Genomic DNA, 14670 nt, shown 5'->3' with positions numbered 1-14670 from the left:
TTACCAGCAAACTGGAGCAGAAAAAAATGGCGCTTGCATAGAAATCGACTTACCTTCATAAAAATAACATTCACTTCATTTCTATCGCGACAACATATATGTGTTTATGCACTAATCGCATTTAAATTAAATTATCTAGACATTGTAAGGATAGATTTTTGATCCATGCTTTTGAAAGCAAGATGCAATTCTTCCTTCAGAAAAAAGACTTTCCCGACCACTAAAGTCAATTAATCAATCTGAAATTTTCACAGAATAATCTAAACTAATTTTCTAAAAGATTATCAGTTGGGTTTTTTGATAGTAGCCCTCTAAAACACACTGGCCTTAGCCCTTAATGTAAAATGCGAAATGCGCGGGTCGTGTTTATGATCAATTATTCAAAAACTAGATATAATGGAAAAAAAAACATAAAAACTTATGATTTCGTTGTTTAATTTATCACAAATAAATATTCATAGAGTTTTGAAATTTTACTTTTCCGAGCCGTAAATGGTTTGCTTTTTCGTTCCACGAATATATATATATATATATATATATATATATATATATATATATATATATATATATATATATATATATATATATATATATATATATATATATATATATATATATATATATATATATATATATATAAAGGTTAAACGTGTGGTAAACCCACTGCGCTCAATCTCTGAAAATATTCTTGGTTTCTATGTGTCGGTTTTGCCTGTTATGTTTTGTGCGACGATTCGTTCAACTCTAGCGGTTAAAATTCTGACATCACATTGACAAGATATCAAAGACATCATATTAACAAGACATCCAGGTCTCACATTTCCCGAACAAATCAGAAGAAGAGAAATGTCAAATTCATGCCCGCCAAAATAGCAGCAATGCGCCTGAAGATTATTAGATTTATCACTTTAAGCTGACCGGGTCTGATTTCACCTTAACCCCTGCCATAAGATTCAGCATGACATCAGAATCGACAGTTTTTTACATAACATTCTAACCTAGAATATTCTACATCCTTCACAACATTAAATAGATTAAAAAGGTGGTCTTTCGTAATGACGCAAATTCCGGAGAGTTTGGATGGAAAGGGGAATGAGAGAGAGAGAGAGAGAGAGTTGGGGGGGGGGGGAGGATGGGGGGGGGGTGATTTCAAGACCTTCCGTTGCCAGCATGACGAATAGCGGCGCTATGTCAAAAACAGTCAGGAGATCGTCGGACTGTCGCACAGTGGTTCTAATTTGACGCTCTGAAAGTTGAAAATGTGGTTTGATTTGTTAATTGCTTCTTTTTTCAAAGTTGTGGCTTCTTATTTCGATTTCAAAAAACGTCTGAGAATACAATTACAAAGTTTTTCTTTTTTTGTGACAAGTACCATGGTAACGAATATTTATTGAAACCTGATCTGATATAAACTGAACCTTATCATTGTTAATGCCAAGAACAAGAATATTTGAAAAAAAACATATCTCTCCTGCAGACGATTGCAGAGAAATAATTCAACAACGGTGAGAAAGCTTTTTCGAAGTAGTTGTGTATGTTAATCTTTTCATGATAAACAAGTTAGAACCATGTTAAAGCTGAGTATAAATGAACGATATAAATTTATAATTTCATACGTAATAAAATTAATCATTAATCAATTATCATGAATTTTACTTAAGTTACAAACATAACACCTTTTGTCTACTTCGAGCCAAAAAATGTAGCTATTGGAGACATTTTGTCGAAGGTTTGTCAAGAGATACCTCAATGAGCACTCTTTGGAACACGGCCAGACGAATGAGGAATCGTACCGTGGGCAATGAGAGTGATGAATACTCGAACCGATGGATATTTGACTTTGCTAGGAAAGTTTGCCCAGATTCTGTTCCTACGCAGAGCATTATACGGGAATCTCCTCCAAATAATGGTTTTATAAATAACCCATTTTCAATGATGGAATTTTCTATAGCACTCTTGTCTTGTAACAATAACGCTCCAGGGTTGGACAGAATTAAATTCAACTTGGTGAAGAATCTGCCCAACCTCGCAAAAAGACGTTTGTTGGAATTGTTCAACAAGTTTCTTGAGCAAAATATTGCTCCACCTGACTGGAGACAAGTGAAAGTTATCGCCATTCAAAAACCGGGGAAACCAGCTTCCAATCACAACTCATATAGACCCATTGCGATGTTGTCCTGCATCAGAAAATTGTTCGAAAAAATTATTCTACGACGTCTCGACACTTGGGTCGAGATGAACGGTTTGTTGTCAGATACTCAGTTTGGCTTCCGTAGAAATAAAGGGACGAATGATTGCCTTGCATTACTTTCGTCTGACATCCAAATTGCCTTCGCTCAAAAGCAACAAATGGCATCTGTATTTTTAGACATTAAAGGAGCATTTGATTCAGTTTCCATTGATGTTCTTTCAGACAAGCTTCACCAAAATGGACTCCCAGCGGTTATAAATAATTATTTGCACAACCTTTTGTCAGAGAAACACATGCATTTTTCACATGGCGATTTGGCAACACTCAGAAATAGTTACATGGGTCTCCCGCAAGGCTCATGCCTCAGTCCGCTCCTCTATAATTTTTACGTAAATGACATTGACAGCTGTCTAGTAACCCCATGTACACTAAGACAATTGGCAGATGATGGCGTGGTTTCAGTTACTGGACCCAAAGCTATTGATCTGCATAAACCATTGCAAGATACCTTAGTTAACTTGTCCGATTGGGCTGTTCATCTTGGTATCGAATTCTCTGCGGAGAAAACAGAGTTAGTCGTCTTTTCAAGAAAGCATGATCCCGCGCAGCTTCAGCTCCATATGATGGGAAGAATGATCCAACAGGTTTTAACTTTTAAATACCTCGGGGTGTGGTTCGATTCCAAATGCACGTGGGGAGGACACATTAGGTTTCTGATAACAAAATGCCAACAAAGAGTAAATTTTCTTCGAACAATAACAGGATCTTGGTGGGGTGCTCATCCGGAAGATCTAATAAAATTGTATCAGACAACGATACTTTCAGTGATGGAATATGGATGCGTTTGCTTTCGTTCCGCTGCAAACTCTCATATTATCAAACTGGAGCGAATTCAGTATCGTTGTTTGCGAATTGCTTTAGGGTGCATGCATTCGACACATACAATGAGTCTTGAAGTTCTGGCGGGAGTTCTTCCATTAAAAGATCGATTTTGGGAGCTTTCATCACGCCTGCTAATAAGATGTGAGGTGCTGAATCCCATGGTAATTAATAATTTCGAAAGACTAGTCGAGCTTCGATCTCAAACAAAATTCATGACAGTATATTTTAACCATATGTCACAGGAAATCAACCCTTCAAGATATATTCCTATCCGTGTCAGCCTCCTAAATGTCCCTGACTCAACTTTATTTTTCGATACATCCATGCAGCGCGAAGTGCGTGGAATCCCGGATCATCTACGTTCGACGGAAATCCCAAAAATATTTTCAAGTAAGTTCAGGCATATTGACTCTGAGAAAATGTTTTACACGGACGGATCGCGAATTGAAGAAGCGACAGGGTTTGGTATGTTCAACAATAATGTTTCGGCCTCATTTAGGCTTCAAGAACCTGCATCTGTTTATATAGCAGAGCTAGCAGCAGTTCAATATAGTTTGAGTGTAATCGTCACATTAATTCCAAACCATTATTTCCTCTTCACAGATAGTCTGAGTGCAATTGAAGCCATTCGCTCAAACATGACTGGCAAGACTGAACCGTTTTTCCTGGGCAAAATAAAACAGTGCCTGAACGACATATTGAACAATAATTATCTAATCACTATAGTCTGGGTCCCGGCTCATTGCTCCATTCCTGGCAATGAAAGAGCCGATATTTTAGCCAAACGTGGTGCTATTGAGGGTGAAATTTATGAGAGACCAATTGCTTTCAACGAATTCTATAGCTCGTCTCGCCAAAGAACACTTGCCAGCTGGCAAGCTTCTTGGGATAAAGATGATCTGGGTCGGTGGATGCACTCAATTATTCCGAAAATATCGACAAAGGCATGGTTCAGGGGACTGGATGTGAGTAGAGATTTCATTCGTGTGATGTCTAGACTCATGTCCAATCACTACACGTTAGATGCACATCTCCTTCGAATTGGGCTCTCCGAGACTAATCATTGTGCTTGTGGCGAAGGTTATCGAGATATTGATCATGTCGTTTGGACATGCGTGGAGTATCGTGATGTCAGATCTCTACTAATAAATTCTTTGCGTACCCAAGGTAGACTATCCAATATCCCAGTTCGAGACATTCTTGCTTGTCGTGACCTTTCATACATGAAACTTATTTATCATTTCATAAAGAAAACTGGAGTTTCAATTTAATAAAGGCCTCTTTCAAGACTTAGTTCTGATCCCAGCTGCGTCCATGAGTTCAACCAATAGCTAAATTAGAATAAAAATAATGTAATGATACAAACAAACTCGAAACAGTTTATGAAATTATTAACAAAATGTCTGAAAATAACAGCTTATTTTATAATTTATAGAAGTTAATCGTTTGGTTCAAATAATATTTCCGAGTAGATTTCATAATTAATGACGAGTTACCTAAGATGATATTTAAGTAATAAGAGAATATGTTTTAATAAATGCAAAACGTTGTGACTATTTTAGAATTAAATTAGGATAAGAATATTATGTAAAAGTGATGCCACGGCGAAGAAAAACTTATGTAAACTGCCTTAAGAAATAAACGTATTTATGAAAAAAAAAAATAACACCTTTTGAAAATTTGTTTGAAAATATTTTCTGCACAACTTCTTTAAATTACTTAGCCTCTATGTTATATTTTTGTCTGGCTTCTAGGGAGAATAATCAGTTAAATCAAATCTTCAAAAGATGGCTCCTATCATTATGAGAAACTTTGCTGATGCCGTAACTGGAAAACCACGTTTTTAACGTGTTATCAATTATGAGCGTAGAAGTTGGCTTTCAAGCCACTGTGCGTCGTGGAAATTACGGAAAAGCTGCTTTTGAAGAAAAAAATACACCTCTCCATGGTGCTCGCGGCCACGAAAGGCGTACTCCGTTTTTCGCATGCTCAATTCGATTGCAAATTTTGAACATCTTGGCGAACTTCAGCATGCTCCGAGTCCGGTGGCTCTCGGGAGCCTGGCCTTTAGCGACCGTGTTCTGTTTCTGTTCTGTTCTGTAATCCAGATCGAGTTTAGGTATTCTGCACGAAAGCCATGATCACATTTTTGCTACATCTGAAGCTGAGACCACTTCCTCAGTATGCTGTCCAATTAGATTTAGTTAGTTTTTGTCGAATTAGTATTGATATAATTTTAGTCTAATAAGTATTAATAATATACAATTAGGCATAAGAAAAATGTGTCATTTGGATGATTGTTGATGCAAAAGATGAGGAGGTTTTATGCCTGTTGCAGAGCATGTGTGACCGAAACTAACTTCAATGGGCTTTTTCCTGCCCCTAAATAAATAAATAAACAAGAAAACAAATCGGAGGTACTGAAAAATTAATTTAAATTTTTTTAATTATTTTTTTTATACAAGAAATACATCTTCGAAGCGGTGGAGCAGTTCTTTCAAATCTAAATCGAATCGACTTTAGGTCCCACACACAGGATTGATAGTGATAGTAACTCTGTACATGTTCTTGCACACATCATCTACAAGCTATCGACTGAGCAAATATTTTTTTTTCTGGCCACCTTCAAATATCATTCTAAATTTAGGCTTGTTTCGGGTTTAAATTATCCTATTTGCACTATCTGTTATTGACAGATCTATCAATTTATTAGTTTATGCTTACTATTTCAATTATTCTAAATTTCTCTTAAAAAGATTTTGATTTTTTTTCTTTTTCTGTTCAAAAGATTTTAAATGTTCCATATCCGATTAATTTTAGACAGTACATTTCTAACATCAGTTAGGAGTTTTTCTACTAATCATTTCAGGATTTGTATGAGCAGAGAAATTATTGACATAATCCTATTCGAAAGCTTAATATTTCTACAAAGATTGTTATCTATTTCCTGCACTGTCATCAAACCATCATAAATTGCTTTAACGAAACATTTTGTTTACTGGTCAGCCATATTCGCAAACCATCCTCGCCTTACCATCTCCACCATCACCCACATCATCGTCGTTATCATCATCGTCGTCGTCGTCGTCGTCAACAGCCCAGAGGCACTTTATACAGATTGATATTGTTTTCGTTTGTTTTAATTTAACTTCGCGTGTCAGTTTTCGAAATTGATGGATGGACTTTATTCTGTCCCGTTTGCACACTGTAGGCTCCGCAGCATCCGAGCTCTGATCTGCTTTCACATTTTGGCAGGAAATTGAAAATCATCAATCGATCGAACGAGATGCGATGAATTCTATGTGGCACTGACTGATGGAATGGGTGATAATTGGAACGAAAACTTTCCGAGCAACGAAGACCAATTCGAAAATAGTCTCCATAATCCAATAACAAATAAGGGCGGTGTTCTCAAGGCGAAACAAAATGGATGCGGTGGATAACTCCGCAGTTTTAATACAAATAAAGATTTTAATATTCGATTTACGTTCTACCACGTCTAACCGCGTGTTAGAGTGTCTTTTAACAAAGCTCAGAGTGGTGAAATGGTAGCGCGTATGCACGGAATGCATGAGAACGTAAGTTCGAGTCCTGTCTATGAGCGTATCTTTTTCCAATAAATCATCTTTTCTGTGAGTTTTTCATTCATTTGGCTTCTCCAATACATGTTTCCACTCAGTCATTGCAAAAAAACTGAACTTAGTTATGGCGGCTTTACGTCAAACAAACTAAATTCAATAAATCATTATTTTTGGGTTGTGATTTTAAATTATTTGCAGACGATGTGGAAAAAAATAGATTTCGAAGTCACCTGATTTGATTCACACCTTGAACTTGGGCTTATAGCGCCACCGTAAAGGATACAGAAAGCAATTACTTACGAAACTTTAGGTACTTGCTTCATGGTAACGCATTTTTGATTAACTTGATCTCTGTAATAAACAGGGATCTGAAAAAAAAATCTAGTAGGACCATACGACCTTTCTTTTGATCCTAAGATTGCGAATATCGGCTCTGCAATCTCTGAGAAAAAAGAGTAAAATCCATTTTTGGTATATGACTGTTATCTCCCGTTGTTAATCGAAATCCGGGAACCAGGATAGCCAGAATCGGTTTGTTAAGTTGGTACTGATTATGGCTATCGGTTTATGTAGTTTTAAGTCCACACACTTAAAAATTTTTACATCCTATTAGATGCACATAAATGGAGCGTCGCAGTTCACGCAAATTTACGTGGAAGAACATTAAATATTGTGTCTAAAACTCCATAACATGAAATTCATTGAAATAAAAAAAAAATAATTTTGTAGCAACCCACCGCGACTTGAACCGAGAATCATTGAATCACAAGTACGTCTGATAATCGACTGAGCCACAGAAGCATGCATCTGCCTGGCCGGTAAAAGGTAAATTTAAATTCATACAGTCGCACCTGTTAGTAGAACGCAAGTCACAGTCGAAACCAGTAAAATTCAAGCTCATCTAACATTCAGTCATTATGAATAAATTTTTCCGTCATTTGACAAATTAGGTCTTTATGAATTACATCGTATGATCCCTAAGTCACCTGTAAAATTAAAAATTTTTTAGAGTGCAGTTTACAATTTTTTTGAGTAGTTTGTTTGACCGGTTTAAGTAACGGTGTACATTATTTAACACACTTTTCCTTATAACTCCGGAACAGGAAGTCGGATCCGGATGAAATTTAGGAATTGTGTATGGGACCACGAGACCTTTCATTTGAATCTGAGTTTGTAAAAATCTATTCAGTCATCTCCGAGAAAACCTAGTAAGATTATTTGACACATACACACACAGACATTGCTCAGCTCGATGAACTGAGTCGAATGCTATATGATATATCAACAATTTTTACCAGCAGATTTTCTAGTGATTGCATAACCTTTCTATATGAGGAAAAAAACGTTCAAAGAGGCAGTCTTTCTGGATTAAATGCGGGCAAATGAATTTATTCATGATCGTGAATATGAGATATTTCAGAAGCACGATTGTAGGTAAAAAAAACGGACGTAAACACACAAGTACTTCTTTCATTTCAAAGATGGTTTAAGAAATATTTTTACCGGGGAGGGAGCGTAGCAAGTGTCATTAACAGGGAGGGATCATGAAAAAAATCATATAACTTGACGAGAATCGATACGTTCTGAAGACCATAGGAACATTTTGCATGCCTTAGATCAAGGATGGCTTTTATCGTATCAAAGAACGTTCACTGGCAACTCTTCACACGATTGAATCAGTGCCATCAAAGAGAAACGGAAATCATCGCAACAACAAATATCCGGCATGGCTCATTTAACATAGAATCTACACCAGTGCCAAAGCGAATTTCTCTCGATGACTTGTCTTAGAATCAAAGGGTAGCAAGCTGATGTGGGGATTCTCTCTGAAGCAACAAACGGTCGCTTATTCTCGTTTCACGATCCGATTCTATATAGGCAGTTGATAATTGCGATAGAATCATTTTACTATTACCGCTTATTCTAAACATGTGCATATAACCTTTGTATAAGTTGTGTCTATGAAAATGTCTGTGAATGCTCCACACAAGGCATTTGAAATATTGCAACCGAGTATGAGAATTATCAAGTTGAATCATCGATTCGATTTTCTGCGATAATTGTTAACTTGCGATTCTCTCTTGGGAATGTCCACACAGCAACGATCATTATCAGACTGTAATTTTTTTAAGGGCGTGGAATACTCAGAGTATGAAGTGGAGCGAAGAAATGTACCAAAATTCTCTCACGGTTCATGCATTGAGAGACTCGAGTTCTTGTAGCATCTTCTACCGGATTGAAAATGTTGTATACAATATAGATAGCAATATTGCAGCTTCTGCCAAATTTTCGGCAATCACCGACACTGCCTTAGATATGACTGTAAGAGGGGTGGATGTAGCAAGCCTTTAAAAATGGGGGTGTTATGTTTAAAACGGCATAACTCCGAAACTACTGAACGGATTGTCATCAAACTTGGCACAGATACTTCTTCCTCTTCTTAGATAGTCATCAGGGTATTTTAATGGGGGAGAGCAATTCCAAGAAATGCTCAGCAGATCATCAGACTCGACCTTCTCCGATTTGGATGAAACTTTGCACATGGCTTCAGTATGGCAAACCATAAGTTTTGAACCGGTCGAGAGGTCAAGCCGACTCATGACTGATTTTTAAAAAGGGCGTATGTATTTTCGCATTTCACAAAAATTGCCTTTTTTAAATCGTTGTAACTCGGAAACCGTTAATTGTACAAAAATGGCGTTCAGGAAGAAGTTGTAGGGAATCAATAGGCTACTCTAAAAAAAATATACACTGGAATAAAATTGGTTTTTTTTTTCAATAATTTCAAAATGAACCAAAAAGATTAAATTAAAAAAATTCTGGGTTTCGATTTTTTTTGATAATTTTTATTTTAAAGCTCTTATTAAAACCTACAGATTAATGGCTATCCCATCCGTGTCTTTTGAAAAATGAAGAAGTTACAGCTAAAACAATTTACAGATATATTCGAAATTTCAAGTTCTCGTTGAAAGATAATCATTTAAACAGTAGAACTAACGTAACTACGTCAAAACGAATAAACACATGTAGAATCAAAGAGGTGTGCCAGTTGAATACCTACTGTTTACAAGCAACGTACGTACCGGCGAATTGCTTACCTAAATTGCACCTATCCTATACCAGCTATGCATCGTAGAACATATATCAGTTTATAAAAAATCTCTTTCGAAACAGTTACAATACTACAATATGATTTTCCCAAAGTGTTGTAAACCTTTTTCTGGTTTCCAGCTACTTTTAGAAGAAAGGATATCATAAACAAATTTATTGATTAGAATGGATACTTTTTGAAGACCATACATGCTTTTTGCTAAACTCAAATATGATCTTTAGGTGAAGGATTCAAAAATCCATTACGTCCAGTCTTTTTTACAAGCCAACATAACGAGAGGTAAGCCCACTGCGCTCAATCACTGAAAAAAGTTCTGGTTTCTATGTGTTGGTTTTTCTAGTTATGCTTTATGCGACGCTTCGTTTAACTGAAGCGGATGAAACTTTGCGCGCATTTTATGACGCTGCATTTCACCTTAAGGGTATTCGTGGTGTTGGATATAATGAATACCTCTAAAAATTTACTTGCACTTCATATGATCCTAAGAGCATTTTTTAGGGGAAAGGGGGAGGGGGGGGGTGTTTCAAAGCTCGGTTTGGAGATATGATCCACTATAACTCCAAAACAACTCAATATATTACCACATCTAACTTGGAAAAAGCTATAATTGCTGTTCATTGGTTGTTGTAGGATATTTTGAGATATAGTAAGTGTTTGGTAACAGGGAGAATTTGAGGAAATGTGTTTCGATTTTTGCGAAAATCGACATTTTTCGACAAACACTGAGATTTGTAACAATTAAAAGATTTATATTTATACGTATATTTATACGCGTGAAATGGTAGCAAGTGCCAGTAAAAAAGAAGCTCGAAGTCAAATTGTTTGTATATCTCGGCAAAGTTCCATAACAACTCAGTAAATTATCACCAAACGTGGCAGATATTCATTTCAGAAGTGGTCAAAAAGGTGGAGTTTGTAGCTAGTGCCTCTAAAAAGGGTGTTTATTGTACAATTGAATTTTATTTGTCGACAAACAAGCGGGGGTGGGGGGAGGCTAATTTAGGCCATGAGAAGGTGGTTTCGAAAATCAATTTTCATCTCCCATTTTTTATAAAACAAAAGAGGAGTAGGGTTTCCAGATAGTGCTAGATAGTATTGCTATAGTTAATTTGAATAAACGAATCCCCATGAAGTTTGGCACATGTGCTAAAGATGGGAATCGCTACTTTTTGAAGAGCGCAGATACTTTCTGTACTACTTAGAGGTGCTTATAAGGATAATCATGGAGGAGAGCTGTATCAAGTTCACTAGAAAGTGGGAGTTAAATATAAAATTTATTCGACGAGAAACGATGCTTCTAGACAAACACAGATACTACATTTATATCAAAGGAGATTATAAGGTTATATTGAGGGGAAAGGGAGTGTAGCAAGTGCCTCAAACATGGGAAGTGAAAGGTAAGATTGATCGGATCTTACGAAAAACGTAACAATTACAAAACTGACCTGATTTGACGAGAATACATTGAAAATTATGATTATTTTGAGATCTGGGATGGGACACTGGTCGAGAGCAATCTGAATGTGTACGAGTTATTATTCAATCGGGTTGCAGTCTAAGTTGTGTTTCACTGGGCAGGACAATTTCGAGAATTTTTTTCGACCTTACCTTCTCGAAAGCTTTTCGAGCAACGCCGGGTAATTCAGCTAGTTTTAAATAAAGGCTAGGCTTTCAGTGAAATGGCTTCCGGTGAAACGGATTTCGGCGAAATGACATTCCAGGAAGTGACCATGACCCAGAGCCGCTTTTACAGAGAAGCAGCGGCAGCACCTGGTCTTAGGGGACACTTGACGGGACTCAGCGAGCAAAACAAAAGGTCATTCAGTCTGTTTGGGGCACCCAATTAAATCTTGCCCCGGGTCCTTTAATACCTAAAAGTGACCCTTCATGAATGGCTTTACTTCGATCTATAGTTTGCTATACATTATTCGGCTGATGCACCACTAATCTGATACTCAGGAAAACAACTCTAAAAATTGAAATGTAATAAAATGAAGAAGTGATAAAAAATATTCCCTGTGTCTGGTACAACAGTATTTCAAAGAAGCCCAAAAAAATGTTAAGGAAAAATGCGAGCAGCTGAAATTGCAGAAATATTTATTGGTGATGATTTGCACAACCATCAGTTGTTTGTTGTTTCCTTAGTATACTGTTTATCACTGGGTTTTTTACTACTTTAATATAACGTTTCATCCTCACCAAAAGAATTGGTTCCGATGCCATCGAGTTTCATGCCTTTTCCATCTTTCAAGGTAGACAGATGAATAATGAAGTTCCTTGAGCTGTTGGGGGTTTGCTCACTGGAAGGGTACCCGTCGATTTCCCACCCGAACAAAGGGTGACAGTTTTGAAAAGGGTTGACTAGCTTCCAACAGCAGAGCGTATTTCGAAAAATCACTCAATGAACATTCATCAGCATCAACTCCGTAAACATTTGGCATATACGAGACTAGTTACCTGTCACTATTTGATACAGGTTATTATCATGATCATTAGATCCAGGGAAATACTGTTAAGCCGACTTCAATAGACGATGATTGGTAAACAATTATGGTCTGATTAGTGTATCCTGCGATGCCAACATAATTAATACAAGTTGATTGATATACAAATGGGATAAACTGACGGATTATCATTTTATTCCAGAATATGCGATTTTACTTGCACTCCACCCAATTTGATAATGGATACTAGGACTCCATTCAGATCAAGGGAAAAATGGGTGAGTTTAGAAAGCTAGCATTTATTTTAATGAATTTTATTTTTATGATTCATATTTATTTCTTTTTACGATTCCAATATACAGTTAATTGGGAAGCAGATTATGACCGAATTCTATTGAATTTGTATTTCTTAACGATTTGTTTTAGTCTTGTAAAGAGGTAGAGTCGTCCTGAGATGCATATCAGAAAATTATTTTTGTGCGAACCAGAGAAATAGTGTTTGTTACACGATAATGCCAATTCACAAATCTATCATTTTTCGTCAGTTTTTGGTCAGGCCGAAATCAAGTCTGTGTGTTGGACCACCCACAATTTTCACCTGATTTGGGTTGAAGTTGAAAGGATGCTGTTTTGAAGATGTTGAGACCATCTAAACGGCTTCGACACGAGCATTGGAGACTATTCCGCAAAATGAGTTTTTTGAATCACTAAGAAATGTATTAATTCGAAAAATACTTCGAATAATAAAGAGAGTAGCCGGGTTTGCATATAAAAACTGCTCCAGGACAGAAATTAAATTGATAGAACCTGTTTGAAAGGGTTTGAATTGGAGATGAATTTTCCAAAATTTTAACCATTTAACTACCATATTTGTGAAGTTAGGGTGGCTCTGATTGTCATTTTGTTCAAATTTTTCAAAAACCTCTTTAGCAAAATATTTTAAAAAAACAGGAATGTTTAAGGGTATTATGGGAAACTGATTTATTGCAGATTTTTTTCAACATGTGTTCAAAATGTTCGATTTTTAATATTCGCACTTACAATATTGGTACCACTCTAAATTTTACATAAAAAATAAATCATTTATGAGTATTTATGAGTTATTTTCACCAAATGTGAACGGGTATAATTTAAAAAAAATTAATCATACGAAAAACCACGCGTCTCCATCAAATTATCATCAGATGGAGACGCATGGTATTTATTCTCAGACACCAAGCGCAAAATAAAAAAAAAATCTGCGCTTCGACATGATTTTTATCTGGTTTTATAGTATTTCTTAGGACTGCTAATAGCTACTAGTCTTTATTAGTAAAGCCTGTTCTTTCTAAAATCGATCCAAAAATCTCGCTGTTCTGCTGAAAGCCGAACTTATCTTAAAGCATCGCCTGGATCAACGAAACTTGCAGATTGTCCCACAAAATGTTGAAGTTAGAAACTGGCATAATTTTTCCGTCGATTTTCTCGAGGCTTTCTACACCACCTCATAAAAAACTGCACCAGACCATATAATTTCTTCTCTCATATTTCTCTGTGCATCTTTAGGAACTAATCCGTTTGATTTTGATTGTTTTGTAAAGCAACTTCAGGCAAGTTGGCTATTCATACCACATGATACAGAACGCCGACGAAAAGTTTGCATTACAACTGCTAGCTGAAGAGTTGTTTTTTAAATTTCGTTTGGTTTTGGATTCTTGTTGACTTTGCACATAGTCATGATATCTGGTGAATACTTTTGTCTGCAAATGAACTATACTTTTAATATTCTCCAGAGCTCCCCCTAAATATAGCAAAAATAAGTGATTAAAGTTTACTATTGTGTACTTACATTTATTTGAATACAATAAATGTTAGAAAAATTATTTACCAGTTCATAAATAAAATCAATAAACTGTATATTAACTGTATATTCTTTTATCATTATTAATTATTTCAATATCTAAGACCTGAACAGGTGAAAAAAAATTTTTTTAATCGGGAAATAATACAGTATAACGTACTGATAAATGATTTATTTTTGATGTAAAATTTAGAGTGGTATCAGAATTGTAAGTGCAAAACAAAATTCAAAACTATTTATCAGTTTTTGTTACATGCCATACATTAAAAAAACGAAAAAAACTCTGAAATGTTTCCCATAACATCTAAAATATTCCTGATTTTTTCAGTTGTTTTTTTGCTAAAGAGGTTTTTGAAAAATTGAAATAAAATTAAATTCAGAAGAATCACCCTAAATCCACAAATATGGCAAATTTTTCGACAAATATGACAAAATTTTGGGAAATTCATCTGCAATACAACTTATGTTTTTGTCTACCAACTGAATCAAAAGGCAATTTTGAAGTCCCAGACGACATCGTTTTTTCACTATTTTTATTTTATTGAAACCAGAGTTAGAGCTATTGCATCATTTCATTAGGAAAGTCGCCATGTTATTTTGCCGACAACTTGATTATTAAT

This window comes from Malaya genurostris, chromosome 3 (assembly GCF_030247185.1).
Source record: "Malaya genurostris strain Urasoe2022 chromosome 3, Malgen_1.1, whole genome shotgun sequence".
Classification (NCBI taxonomy): Eukaryota; Metazoa; Arthropoda; class Insecta; order Diptera; family Culicidae; genus Malaya; species Malaya genurostris.
Note: the sequence above shows the minus strand (reverse complement) of the source record.